The following is a 15,758-nucleotide window of genomic DNA, read 5'->3' on the forward strand; positions in this document are numbered from 1 at the left end:
TGGACTGCCGCGACCTTTTAGCCCCTAATTAAAGATAAACTGTAAACATCATTCGAAAGCTTATAACGAGAGGAACAAAATGTTTATAGTCAACATGTTCCGCAACGCATATTATAGGACTTAAATGTCGAAATACGCGTGAAAGTTAAGAAATAGCCAATTTTGAATAATGAAATGGATATTTTGAATAATGGAATGGACTGCTGCGACCCTTTAGCCCCTAATTATAGATAAACTTTATACCTCATTCGAAAGCTTATAACAAGAGGAACAAAATTTATATAGTCAACATGTTCCACAACGCATATTACAGGACTTAAATGTCGAAATACGAGTGAAAATTACAAAATAGCAAATTTTGAATAATGAAATGGATATTTTGAATAATGGAATGGACTGCTGCGACCCTTTAGCCCCTAATTATAGATAAACATTATACCTCATTCGAAAGCTTATTACGAGAGAAACAAAATGTATATAGTCAACATGTTCCGCAACGCATATTACAGGACTTAAATGTCGAAATACGCGTGAAAGTTAAGAAATAGCCAATTTTGAATAATGAAATGGATATTTTGAATAATGGAATGGACTGCTGCGACCCTTTACCCCCTAATTATAGATAAACATTATACCTCATTCGAAAGCTTATAATGAGTGTAACAAAATGTTTATAGTCAACATGTTCTGCAACGCATATTACAGGACTTAAATGTCGAAATACGCGTGAAAGTTAAGAAATAGCCAATTTTGAATAATGAAATGGATATTTTGAATAATGGAATGGACTGCTGCGACCCTTTAGCCCCTAATTATAGATAAACTTTATACCTCATTCGAAAGCTTATAACGAGAGGAACAAAATGTATATAGTCAACATGTTCTGCAACGCATATTATAGGACTTAAATGTCGAAATACGCGTGAAAACTAAGAAATAGCCAATTTTGAATAATGAAATGGATATTTTGGATAATGGAATAGACTGCTGCGACCCTTTACCCCCTAATTATAGATAAACATTATACCTCATTCGAAAGCTTATAATGAGTGTAACAAAATGTTTATAGTCAACATGTTCCGCAACGCATATTAGAGGACTTAAATGTCGAAATACGCGTGAAAATTAAGAAATAGCCAATTTTGAATAATGAAATGGATATTTTGAATAATGGAATGGATTGCCGCGACCTTTTAGCCCCTAATTATAGATAAACTTTATACCTAATTCGAAAGCTTGTAACGAGAGGAACAAAATGTATATAGTCAACATGTTCCGCAACGCATATTAGAGGACTTAAATGTCGAAATACGCGTGAAAATTAAGAAATAGCCAATTTTGAATAATGAAATGGATATTTTGAATAATGGAATGGACTGCCGCGACCTTTTAGCCCCTAATTAAAGATAAACTGTAAACATCATTCGAAAGCTTATAACGAGAGGAACAAAATGTTTATAGTCAACATGTTCCGCAACGCATATTATAGGACTTAAATGTCGAAATACGCGTGTAAGTTAAGAAATAGCCAATTTTGAATAATGAAATGGATATTTTGAATAATGGAATGGACTGCTGCGACCCTTTAGCCCCTAATTATAGATAAACTTTATACCTCATTCGAAAGCTTATAACAAGAGGAACAAAATTTATATAGTCAACATGTTCCACAACGCATATTACAGGACTTAAATGTCGAAATACGAGTGAAAATTACAAAATAGCAAATTTTGAATAATGAAATGGATATTTTGAATAATGGAATGGACTGCTGCGACCCTTTACCCCCTAATTATAGATAAACATTATACCTCATTCGAAAGCTTATTACGAAAGAAACAAAATGTATATAGTCAACATGTTCCGCAACGCATATTACAGGACTTAAATGTCGAAATACGCGTGAAAGTTAAGAAATAGCCAATTTTGAATAATGAAATGGATATTTTGAATAATGGAATGGACTGCTGCGACCCTTTACCCCCTAATTATAGATAAACATTATACCTCATTCGAAAGCTTATAATGAGTGTAACAAAATGTTTATAGTCAACATGTTCTGCAACGCATATTACAGGACTTAAATGTCGAAATACGCGTGAAAGTTAAGAAATAGCCAATTTTGAATAATGAAATGGATATTTTGAATAATGGAATGGACTGCTGCGACCCTTTACCCCCTAATTATAGATAAACATTATAACTCATTCGAAAGCTTATTACGAGAGAAACAAAATGTATATAGTCAACATGTTCCGCAACGCATATTACAGGACTTAAATGTCGAAATACGCGTGAAAGTTAAGAAATAGCCAATTTTGAATAATGAAATGGATATTTTGAATAATGGAATGGACTGCTGCGACCCTTTAGCCCCTAATTATAGATAAACTTTATACCTCATTCGAAAGCTTATAACAAGAGGAACAAAATTTATATAGTCAACATGTTCCACAACGCATATTACAGGACTTAAATGTCGAAATACGAGTGAAAATTACAAAATAGCAAATTTTGAATAATGAAATGGATATTTTGAATAATGGAATGGACTGCTGCGACCCTTTACCCCCTAATTATAGATAAACATTATACCTCATTCGAAAGCTTATTACGAAAGAAACAAAATGTATATAGTCAACATGTTCCGCAACGCATATTACAGGACTTAAATGTCGAAATACGCGTGAAAGTTAAGAAATAGCCAATTTTGAATAATGAAATGGATATTTTGAATAATGGAATGGACTGCTGCGACCCTTTACCCCCTAATTATAGATAAACTTTATACCTCATTCGAAAGCTTATAACGAGAGGAACAAAATGTTCATAGTCAACATGTTCCGCAACGCATATTAGAGGACTTAACTGTCGAAATACGCGTGAAAGTTAAGAAATAGCCAATTTTGAATAATGAAATGGATATTTTGAATAATGGAATGGACTGCTGCGACCCTTTACCCCCTAATTATAGATAAACATTATAACTCATTCGAAAGCTTATTACGAGAGAAACAAAATGTATATAGTCAACATGTTCCGCAACGCATATTACAGGACTTAAATGTCGAAATACGCGTGAAAGTTAAGAAATAGCCAATTTTGAATAATGAAATGGATATTTTGAATAATGGAATGGACTGCCGCGACCTTTTAGCCCCTAATTATATATAAACTTTATACCTCATTCGAAAGCTTATAACAAGAAGAACAAAATGTATATAGTCAACATGTTCCGCAACGCATATTAGAGGACTTAAATATCGAAATACGCGTGAAAGTTAAGAAATAGCCAATTTTGATTAATGAAATGGATATTTTGAATAATGGAATGGACTGCTGCGACCCTTTAGCCTCTAATTATAGATAAACTTTGTACCTCATTCGAAAGCTTATTTCGAGAGGAACAAAATGTATATAATCAACAAGTTCAGCAACGCATATTAGAGAAGTAACGAACGACCTAAATATCGAAATACGCTTGAACATTAAGAAATAGCTTATTTTGATTAATGGAATGGACTACTGCATCCCTTCAGTCCCTAACAAAGGCAAATTTTATACACCAAATTAAAGCGTATTGATATAGGAATAACTTGAGTATAAATGATATGTGCCGCAATGACCATTAGAGGGGTTACGGAGGACCTAAATGCCAAAATACGCATGAAAATAAAAAAAATGGCCAATTTTGAATAATAAAATGCATATTTTGAATTACAGAACACTTGTCTTACAGAATGGACCCTTATTACAGATAGACCTTATACCTCAATTGAAGGCTTATTAAGAGATGAACAGTAGCATGATTATGAGAGTTCTACCACACACCCATTTTGAGGTTGGAGTCGAGGGAAACGTTTTCTTTGTGGATGAAATAAACACACACAAAAATAGAAATTCACAGATATAATATACACAATGGACTTTAAGATTACAAATATGTCTGGTCAGAGATAGAATACGGCGCAAGAGGTAAAAATTCTGGAAAAAAAACTGGCCGCTGTTAAGGCCAATCGAGAACAGTGCTGCAATGATGAGGAAATTATCAAATTGCGAAAAGTAGGGCAGGACTCAACTTTGATTGTCAAAGACATTAAATACTTCGACACGAAGTAAAGGCCTGCAAAATTATAACCTTCTGCTGGAAAGCGGAAACTATTCACACATGGGGATATGAGAGATTAAATAAGCAACTGACTACCGTCTTGGCAAAGAGAGAACCGATGGAGCTGTGCAAATTGTGAGCTATGGGATGACAAATCATGACGCACCGCGTACGTTTCTCGACTTTCTTATTTTTTATAAGGATTGTAGGATTGAAAGTGTTCGAATATATATGTTTTGTAGGCCCGAAAACTGGGTCTAAAACAGTAAATTGGGAATGGTGGTTTTGGGGTGACCTAAATTGATTTTTTTTGTTATGATAAAGACATTGATCCAATAGTGAACATGGAGTTAGTAGTTGAAAACGTCAAATATAGCCAAAATGAACCACCTTCTAGGGTAATCCCGGTTGAGGAAATATCAGTTGGTTGAGAGTTGATAGAAACGAAGACAAATCTTAAAATTCATCGTCGTCCCAAACTCTACACGAGGAGATTGTCACCCAGGCAAAATAACTTGGGTTGAAAGGGGTTAGCAGGCTGATCGACTGCTGAAGAAGGTACAGGAAAAGATAATAGAAGATAGGAAAGCCATTGCGGATAAAATTGAGGTACATTCGCCGAAAAAAAACGTTTAAAGATTTATTTACTACCTAGAATATGACCCCGCTTATTGGCATGGACGTGCATACCTCCCTTGGGGTCTCTCTGATGTCACAGATGGAAGTTAAAGACGATTGGGCGTTTTAAGGGGCAAAACAATGTATGTACCTTTGTAAATATTAATCCAACAGGTAAGGCGGATGATGAGAACGAGGGATACTTTCACTCGGGAAACTAGATTTTCACCGCGGCCACGGACTTGGTTGAAACCCTTGAGGAGATGGATAAAAAGATCGTAGAAGGCCAATTGGACATATGACAAAACTAGGGTAATGGTGAATACTTCCTCGGTCCAGCGGGGGTGTATCCCTTCTCGAAAGTACCTTTTTACTGGCGAACAAGATCGTCCAGGACATCGATATAGGTGCGTGTGGAGTTGGCTGAAAAGTTTCGAACGTTTGACAATACTTGAATTCTCTTCGTTCCCGCTGGAGTAAATATCGATACCTTGCTTTTGAAGCAGCTGATTTACGTGTTTGTTGTAAAATTTTTGCCTTTGTCTGTCGATAGCTTCTTGGGCACACCGCTTGGAATGCATTCCGCACCGTCAACCCTTCTTTTTCTTGAGTGGTATAATCCAGCCATATTTGGAAAATACATCGATAATGCTCAGGATAAATTCATTTCCCTTGTCCCTGGAAAAGTCACTCATATCAAAAAGGTCACCCGCCTAGGTCTCATCCACACCACCCACCGCTACACAGCGTTTATGAAACTAGCGTCGAACTGGTTTGTGAACCCCTCAGCTAGCTCATCGGTCCAGCGAACATTTTTTTTTTAAATCCAGAACGAATCAAACTTTGGTACTGATGATGGGTCCGACGATGCTGCAGTCCAAGTGTTAAGCGAGGCTACATTGTAGCATAGCTTCGTGAACGATGGAGTTGTGTGCGGATGAATCATTGTACTATAAGTAGGGGCTAAAGGGTCGCAGCAGTCCATTCCATTATTCAAAATATCCATTTCATTATTCAAAATTGGCTATTTCTTAATTTTCACGCGTATTTCGACATTTAAGTCCTCTTATATGCGTTGCGGAACATGTTGACTATATACATTTTATTCCTCTTGTTATAAGCTTTTGAATGAGGGATATAGGTTATCTATAAGTAGGGGCTAAAAGGTCCCTTTAGCCCCTAATTACAGATAAACTTTATAAGCTTGTAACGAGAGGAACAAAATGTATATAGTCAACATGTTTGGGTTTTTTTACCGGAAGTGTTATTTAAAAATTTAGATCAGAATAATTTAGTGGAGAACTAGAAAACAAAGTTTAATGACAAGCAACAAAACCCACAGCAAAAGCGTTTTCTTTTTATTTTGAAAAAAGTTGAATGTTGAAATAGAAAATAGATATTTCTATGTCCGCAATTTTGGATATTACCGGAAGTAATGTTTTTAAAGAGATATGTCTTATACATTGTATCCACGAGAGACACAAAAGAAAGGTTTGCTGCACAATGTAATGATAGTAGCAATACATTAAAACACCTTTTATTTACCCTCCCTAAAAATAAGCTTATTCTAGTAGTATGTGCGCCATGTTGTACTATACCAGAAGTAGGGTTTTTGAAGACAATTAATCTCTATCATATAGCCAAAGGTAGTAGATAACAAAGGCTGGTACTTAATATTATGTTAGTAGCATGATAATAATACCTTTTCACATATTAGCCTTCGATAAAGGGCGGATTTAAGTATGATAACCGCAATTTTTGATTTTACCGGAGGTGAGACATTTTTTGCAGATGTCTCCGTTTCTGAAATGAAAGAGTAATAGTTGAGGAAGGTCTATGCCAAATGTCATGCTTGTAGCAGGATGTGTACAAATCGTCTAAAATATACGTGTAGCTGCCGCACTAATATCACTATTCCTATCACTATGCTGTTGATTCTGATGATATTTACAATGAGCTCCCCGTCTTGTATAGCCGTTTGTGATCAATCCGAACGTGTAAATCTGCCATTTGAATCCCAAGATGTGTTGATGCTATTGACAACGTTGATAGAGTCTGGCGAGAGTCATCGTTGCTCTGAGGGTGAAACTCGCATTGAAGTCTACCGCCGGGTAGCGTTCTGCGATGAGAGTGACGTAGATAGTTTGCTACTGGCAGTGGTCGAACACGATTGCATTTTGAGTCTGATCGTACTACGATGATATATCTCGGTTTTTCCCGACCGCTCTTGGCAGACAAACGCCAGTGGAACTGTAAGTTTGGGGTAACACTTGTAGAATCACACTGTCGTCTTCGGAAACCACAATCGATCTTACTCTTTCTCTGGATTGTCTTGTACAACCGCAGTTTTGTTTTCATCGGAAGGAAGGAAGGACATGAGGAACAAACCAAGAGATCTTACTCAGGTTGATTTTCGCCACGTCTACAGGTTGATTTTCGCCACGTCGTTGACGGCAGTAGCAGGATGGCATTGTCGTCCGAGTCGCGTACGAGTGACAATTCGTGCTTGATACATGCACAATCTTGTTGTAATCGTCTGCAAAGCCGAAAATGTGTCTCGGATGTATGTTGAATGAAAACGATCCTTTGTTTGCGGGCTTGTTGATAATATACCCATGTCCTGCTGCAAACCCTATGTTTTCGGCCTCGGCTTCGGTAGATGGTTCGTTGTACCACAGCTAGTTGAATCCTTGGAATTTGGAGAAATTCCCAGCATGATGATGGCAACGACTGGGATGTTCGATCAGCTAGCTCGAGAGCTTGCATTTATTGTAACTGATGGTCTTAAAGAGATACATGATCCCATTAAGAATGAGAGGCACTAGATCTGCATAAGCAGATGCACTACCGTCGTTATTGTACAGTCACCCCTCTACCAAGAGATAATTTTCAGCGGGATGGAGGAACAAGTCTTGGGTTTCGATGTTGATTCGGATCTCACCTGGATTATTCAGGTTGGCACCAGCTTGAGGTTCATATTCGTATCCTTCGGTGGTTATAATGATGTTTGACATTATGTATTTATTTAAAGCGTTAAAGCGCTGCACGAAGTCGTGGATGGTACCAATGCCAGAACCGGAGATCAGGTTGTTCAACTTGGTTTGCTGCGGTTTGCTGCGTTGAACACTGGACTGTTGAGTGGACATTCTGCGGTTTCGGGGGCGGGTAACTTTATCAACCACGTAGTCGACGGCTTTGGGGCCCCTTTTGCAACACCTTTAAAGGCTGCATTGGTGTTTGCACTCACGGCCTTACTTCCTGTGGTTTTGGTGGCAGATGAAGTAAACATGTGTGCAGCCAAACTGGCGATTGTTTCAAACAGTATAAACACCGTATGCGTACTTTCAGGCGTAACATTTCTTGATTTGCAACCTTTACTTATAGGATGCTATGATGAAGCGCCATATATTCTTCGATGCTGATATGTCTACCCTTTTTCATAGCATGGAAAATCGATACAATTTCGTTGCGCACACCATTATTTCCTGCTCGGTAAGCTGCAGCACACAGTTCCAAGCGATCGAGAAGTTGCTTGAAGTGGAAAAAAAGCACGGTTTGCAGCTCAATGCCAAACTAATACTTCTGGTAGATGTGGGACACGATTCCCTTCCACATGTACTTCTTATTCGCCTTCGGGGTTCTGGCAAGGATGGAATTTCCTTTGTACATAGTACCGGAACTTTTAAGGATCTCTGCATAGTCGTCAGGGTCGTCGAGCTCGAACGATTATGGTTTCTTTTTTACTATGACTTCCCAGAAGCCAAGGGTTCCTTTGTACTTCACTCTATCCATAAAAACATTATCGCCGTCAAAAGTAACTAGTGAGCTTCCGATGAAGATACCAACGTCGGCATACTGAGCTGCAAATGCTGCTGTGTTCGAGCTCAGAGGACGGTGTCTGTATGTCGTGTAATGAGTAGTGGGTCGGCAAACTCTGGCGGTGGTGAAGGGATGGCTGGCTGGCACTGTTGCAGGAAGGTCTGCCATATTTTCGATGATCTGTGAAGCTGCCTCTCGCCGAGCCTCAACCACAGGCTTGAACACCTTTTAAAGGACCCAGCTAAGTTCAGTCTTGTCGAGACGATGCTGCATATAACTGGCTTGAATCTTCCGTTTGGTGTCTTGCAACTTACGTCATTTATCTAATAGATCGAATGCTGTTGCACGACCCAAGCGTTTGTGTGAACGCCCTAAATTATGAGTTGCACGTGAAGGTATTACACAGCTGATACGGATCCCTTTTCTTCAGTAGATTCACGTGTCATGGGTATGTGCACTGATGGCCTCAAATCGTCTTGGCAGGGCATTGGGATTGAGAAAATTGCTCCACCTTACCATAATGGTGGAGGTCCTTGCGTTGAAATTACCTCCACCGCTTTAGATCGGGTGAAGAATCACGCAACCGCATTTTCAACTATGCTCCTCATATCGACTGGAATCCACTCAAAATTGTATTTGCAGGGTCATTCAAACTGTGTTCAGATATTCTTTATACCTAAAGAAATATTCGAGCTGATCCATTCTTTATCTTATACCGCATAGCACTCATTTAATTTGCATCTATATTTTCCATTTGCCTTGGACCAGCAATGCTTACACAGAGCGTCAAACTGTTTCTTGGTGAGATCGTTGCAGTGATTGCGTCGCATGTGATCGATTTTCTCAGCGTTCTGCTGGAAGATGCAGGAGAAGTAGGCATTCTCCCGGATCGACTGGGTGGGCAGTGTGAAGTAGTTCTGGCACAGGTAGAAACAATCGTCGTTGTCTTCACACGTGTTCTGTTTTCTCAACATCGTAGAACACCATATGCGGTTTACCATGAGGTTCTTGCGGCTGGGATCAAGTTCTCGGGGGTCTAGTACATCACTTTCTTGCTCGAAGAAAAAAGTGTCGATACTCGGGTGTCGTGGTGGTAGTAAGGTGTTGACCACATCGATCAACGAGAAGGGTGACTTGCCCTGCACTGTATGAGGTCTCGGATATCTTCTTTGGGGAAGCTTTATTCCAGTGCTTGCTCCAACAGCTGGTAGATAGGTTGGTGAATGGATTATCCGAAGACGAACAATTGATTGTAGTCGGAGCCATCCATCGCACAGGAATAGGTTGTTTAGCTGCGCCGTCTTACCACAGTCCGACTTCCCAATGATCGACCGTCTTATCGATCACTGAAGTAGGAGGTAGTGATTACTCCTCGTGTGAGCGTTGGCACTCTATGAAATGTCCTTAATGTTCATTTATTAAAATAAAATAGCGACGATTTTCTGTGTGAAAGTCGTAGGAAGACAGACACAGGTAACACCAGCGAGGTAATGACAAGCAACGGGCGACGGTGAAAGGTTAGCAACTGCAAGGTGTGCGATGCCAAGATGTCTCAGTTTGTTGCTACAACCGGTACAGGGTTCATGAACAATCTAATCAACCGATTACCCATGGAAATGCATCTACCCGGACACAACTTCACCAGGCCAGGGACTTAACTTAGAAAGCGACAACTTCCCGGCGACACCCTGAAGGCTTGGTCAAAACCCATTTATCAAGTTGACGAGGCAGCATATCACCACGATCTTTGTTATGCCCAGTACAATGATTCATCCGCACACAACTCCATCGTTCACGAAGCTATGCTACAATGTAGCCTCGCTTAACACTTGGACTGCAGCATCGTCGGACCCATCATCAGTACCAAAGTTTGATTCGTTCTGGATTTTAAAAAAAAATGTTCGCTGGACCGATGAGCTAGCTGAGGGGTTCACAAACCAGTTCGACGCTAGTTTCATAAACGCTGTGTAGCGGTGGGTGGTGTGGATGAGACCTAGGCGGGTGACCTTTTTGATATGAGTGACTTTTCCAGGGACAAGGGAAATGAATTTATCCTGAGCATTATCGATGTATTTTCCAAATATGGCTGGATTATACCACTCAAGAAAAAGAAGGGTTGACGATGCGGAATGCATTCCAAGCGGTGTGCCCAAGAAGCTATCGACAGACAAAGGCAAAAAATTTACAATAAACACGTAAATCAGCTGCTTCAAAAGCAAGGTATCGATATTTACTCCAGCGGGAACGAAGAGAATTCAAGTATTGTCAAACGTTCGAAACTTTTCAGCCAACTCCACACGCACCTATATCGATGTCCTGGACGATCTTGTTCGCGAGTACAATACCAACAAACACCGCTATCAAGATGGCCCCTGTTGTCGTAAGTCATCTTGAGCATGAAAAACAACTTTGCGTTGCGGAACTTGTTGACTATATACATTTTGTTCCTCTCTTTATATATATATTAGGGGTTAAAAGGTCGCGGCAGTCCATTCCATTATTCAAAATATCCATTTCATTATTCAAAATTGGCTATTTCTTAACTTTCACGCCTATTTCGACATTTAAGTCCTCTAATATGCGTTGCGTAATATGTTGACAATATACATTTTGTTACTCTTATTATAAGCTTTCGAATGAGGTATAAAGTTTATCTATAATTAGGGGCTAAAGGGTCGCGGCAGTCCATTCCATTATTCAAAATATCCATTTCATTATTCAAAATTGGCTATTTCTTAACTTTCACGCGTATTTCGACATTTAAGTCCTCTAATATGCGTTGCGGAACATGTAGACTATATACATTTTGTTCCTCTTGTTATAAGCTTTCAAATGAGATATAAAGTTTATCTATAATTAGGGGCTAAAGGGTCGCAGCAGTCCATTCCATTATTCAAAATATCCATTTCATTATTCAAAATTGGTTATTTCTTAATTTTCACGCGTATTTCGACATTTAAGTCCTCTAATATGCATTGCGGAACATGTTGACTATATACGTTTTGGCACGCTCGTTATAAGCTTTCGAATGAAGTATAAATTTTATCTATAATTAGAGGCCAAAGGGTCGCAGCAGTCCATTCCATTATTGAAAATATCCATTTCATTATTCAAAATTGGCTATTTCTTAACTTTCACGCGTATTTCGACATTTAAGTCCTCTAATATGGCGGAATATGTTGACTATATACATTTTGTTCCTCTCGTAATAAGCTTTCGAATGAGGTATAATGTTTATCTATAATTAAAGGGTAAAGGGTCGCAGCAGTCCATTCCAGTATTCAAAATATCCATTTCATTATTCAAAATTGGCTATTTCTTAACTTTCATTTCTATTTCGACATTTAAGTCCTCTAATATGCGTTGCGGAACATGTTGACTATATACATTTTGTTACGCTTATTATAAGCTTTCGAATGAGTTATAAAGTTTATCTATTATTAGGGGCTAAAGGGTCGCAGCAGTCCATGCCATTATCCAAAATATCCATTTCATTATTCAAAATTGGCTATTTCTTAACTTTCACGCCTATTTCGACATTTAAGTCCTCTAATATGCGTTGCGGAACATGTTGACTATAAACATTTTGTTCCTCTCGTTATAAGCTTTCGAATGAGGTATAAAGTTTATCTATAATTAGGGGCTAAAGGGTCGCAGCAGTCCATTCCATTATTCAAAATATCCATTTCATTATTCAAAATTGGCTATTTCTTAAATTTCACGCGTATTTCGACATTTAAGTCCTCTAATATGCGTTGCGGACCATGTTGACTATATACATTTTGTTCCTCTCGTTACAAGCTTTCGAATTAGGTATAAAGTTTATCTATAATTAGGGGCTAAAGGGTCGCAGCAGTCCATTCCATTATTCAAAAAATCCATTTCATTATTCAAAATTGGCTATTTCTTAGTTTTCATGCGTATTTCGACATTTAAGTCCTCTTATATGCGTTGCGGAACATGTTGACTATATACATTTTGTTCCTCTTGTTATAAGCTTTCGAATGAGGTATACAGTTTATCTATAATTAGGGGCTAAAAGGTCGCGGCAGTCCATTCCATTATTCAAAATATCCATTTCATTATTCAAAATTGGCTATATCTTAATTTTCACGCGTATTTCGACATTTAAGTCCTCTAATATGCGTTGCGGAACATGTTGACTATATACATTTTGTTCCTCTCGTTACAAGCTTTCGAATTAGGTATAAAGTTTATCTATAATTAGGGGCTAAAAGGTCGCGGCATTCCATTCCATTATTCAAAATATCCATTTCATTATTCAAAATTGGCTATTTCTTAATTTTCACGCGTATTTCGACATTTAAGTCATGTAATATGCGTTGTGGAACATGTTGACTATATACATTTTGTTACTCTCGTTATAAGCTTTCGAATTAGGTATAAAGTTTGTCTATAATGAGGGGCTAAAGGGTCGCAGCAGTCCATTCCATTATTCAAAATATCCATTTCATTATTCAAAATTGGCTATTTCTTAACTTTCACGCGTATTTCGACATTCAAGTCCTCTAATATGCGTTGCGGAACATGTTGACTATATACATTTGGTTACTCTTGTTATCAGCTTTCGAATGAGGTATAAGGTTTATCTAAAATTAGGGGCTAAAAGGTCGCAGCAGTCCATTCCATAATTCAAAATATCCATTTTATTAATCAAAATTGGCTATTTCTTAACTTTCACGCGTATTTTGACATTTAAGTCCTCTAATATGCGTTGCGGATCATGTTGACTATTTACATTTTGTTCCTTTCGAAATAAGCTTTTAAATGAGGTATAAGGTTTATCTACAATCAGGGGTTAAAGGGTCGCAGCACTCCATTCCATTATTCAAAATATCCATTTCATTATTCAAAATTGGCTATTTCTTAACTTTCACGCGTATTTCGACATTTAAGTCCTCTAATATGCGTTGCGGAACATGTTGACTATATACATTTTGTTCTTCTTGTTATAAGCTTTCGAATGAGGTATAAAGTTTATATATAATTAGGGGCTAAAAGGTCGCGGCAGTCCATTCCATTATTCAAAATATCCATTTCATTATTCAAAATTGGCTAACATGTTTAACCGCGTCGAATTATTTATGTATGTGTCTGTTATTTAGTGGTTGTCGTTTGTCTATGTGTTACATATTTGTTTTTCGTTCATTTTTTAGAATAAATAAGGCCGTTAGTTGTCTTGTTTAAATTGTTTTACATTGTCTTATTGGGACCTTTTATAGCTGACTATGCGGTATGGGCTTTGCTCATTGTTGTAGGCTGTACGGTGAGCTATAGTTGTTGATGTCTGTGTCATTTTGGTCTTTTGTGGATGTTCGTTTCATTGACAATAATACCACATCTTCTTTTTTATATTTCCTCATTTTTATGCATATTGTGGCATTTAGGTCGTCCGTAAACCCTCTTATGGTCATTGCGAATCAAAATATAGCTATAGTGTCACGGTCAAATTTTTTTTATATTTTTTTTTACTATTCACCGCTTCAATTTGAATAATGAAACATAAACCATTTCATTATTCATTATTCATTTTTCAATATTGAATAGTGAATAATGAACTATTTCATTATTCATTATTGAATAATGAATAATGAACTATGAATAATGGACGTACTTTAGCTCGGTTGTTAAAATCACACTTTTTTGTTTCGGGAAGATTTAGAAACAGCACGAAAAGCAACTTTTGCTGAGATTTTCTCTTCTTTCTCAGCGAGTACACATACATTTAGTATTTCCGACAATGTACATCTATTGTTTATATCCTGCAATTAACAACTGGGGTTTTAAGATTTATTTTTTAAATCCAAGTCTCTGATTCTTAACATTTTCAAAGAAATCTACATAGTTTAAACGCGGACCGCGAAGTGGTCACGGCAGAAATAGAAATATTCTCATTATCGTTTGCTGATCTTTGCTCAATATGGAGTTGGAGTAACAAGAGATTTTATTTGTACAAGTAAGAATAACAAAACTTTATTTTTCAACTTGTTTTTTTTTACAATAATTGGCAGATTGCCGGATAAAAGCAGGTATTTTTTTAGTATTTTTGTAATTCATATTTTCCACTGATCTGATTCAGCTACATGCTTGCAGTAACGTATGACCATCTTATATAAAAGCGCACAAACAACTCTTATATATAGGTGGTTACAAAGTTTAAGTAAGATTTCAGTGGTTAGTTCTAAACAACAGACAGTGGGGACCTGTTCTAATATTAAGCTAAAAACTATTCAAAGTGACATCTTATGTCCAACATGTAAGAAGGTCTGTGGAAATGACTCAAAGGCAGTAGAGTGCGACATATGTAATGTATGGGTCCATTATAGCTGTGAAAAACTTGGTCTAAGTGACATTCATGTAATTGAAAATGACTTAACAGCAGAGTATATCTGTATAAGCTGCAAACAGTTGAGAGCCTTGCAGGCTGATTGTGTAGTAGGAGGGTCTATCTCTGATAAAAGTAATGACTCGAGTAAGGGGGAAGAAATGCCAATATCGTCCCTCTCAAGTGCTGATATTAACCCCATGGCTCGGGACAGTGCCCGGTCGGTTGTTTCTGGTGTCACTATAATACATAAAGACAATAGACTGTTTTCTAATAATAATTCCACAAATGATGCGGACACAAATAAGGATAATTCAAGAAGTGATAGCTCCTATAGTTCCGTACAAATGGGTTCTAACATTTTAAAAGAAGAAATAATCTCTCTAAAATTAGAAATTACTCATAAAGATAAAGGAATCAAGCAAAAGGACAGTCAAATTTATAAGTTACAAACAGAAGTGTCCACTCAGAAAAAAGAGCTTGCAGCAAGTAGAGCGTATGCTATAAAATTGGAAAATGACATTAGGGATTTAGAACACTCTTTGTTAATTCAAAAACAAAAACAAAGTTCAAGCGTGAATGCGGACTTTAACAGGCAAACCCCTTTTAGTGATAATAGTAATAAATCCGAATCAGAAAACTTAAAAAGTTGGTTTCTTGAACAGAGGATGAGGCAAATGGAATTGGAAATTTGTAAACAAGATAATAAAATAAGTAATCTAAGTGATAAACTGTTGGACTTGAGATTTGACAACAATAATCAATCAACACGGTCTCGACAAAGGCAAAATAGAGGGAGGCAAAATAATGCTAATAAGTACAGTAGAAATGAAAGGTCTCAATTTGATAGACACAACGAAAACCAGC

This window comes from Mytilus trossulus, chromosome 11, assembly GCF_036588685.1.
Source record: "Mytilus trossulus isolate FHL-02 chromosome 11, PNRI_Mtr1.1.1.hap1, whole genome shotgun sequence".
NCBI classification, from domain to species: Eukaryota; Metazoa; Mollusca; class Bivalvia; order Mytilida; family Mytilidae; genus Mytilus; species Mytilus trossulus.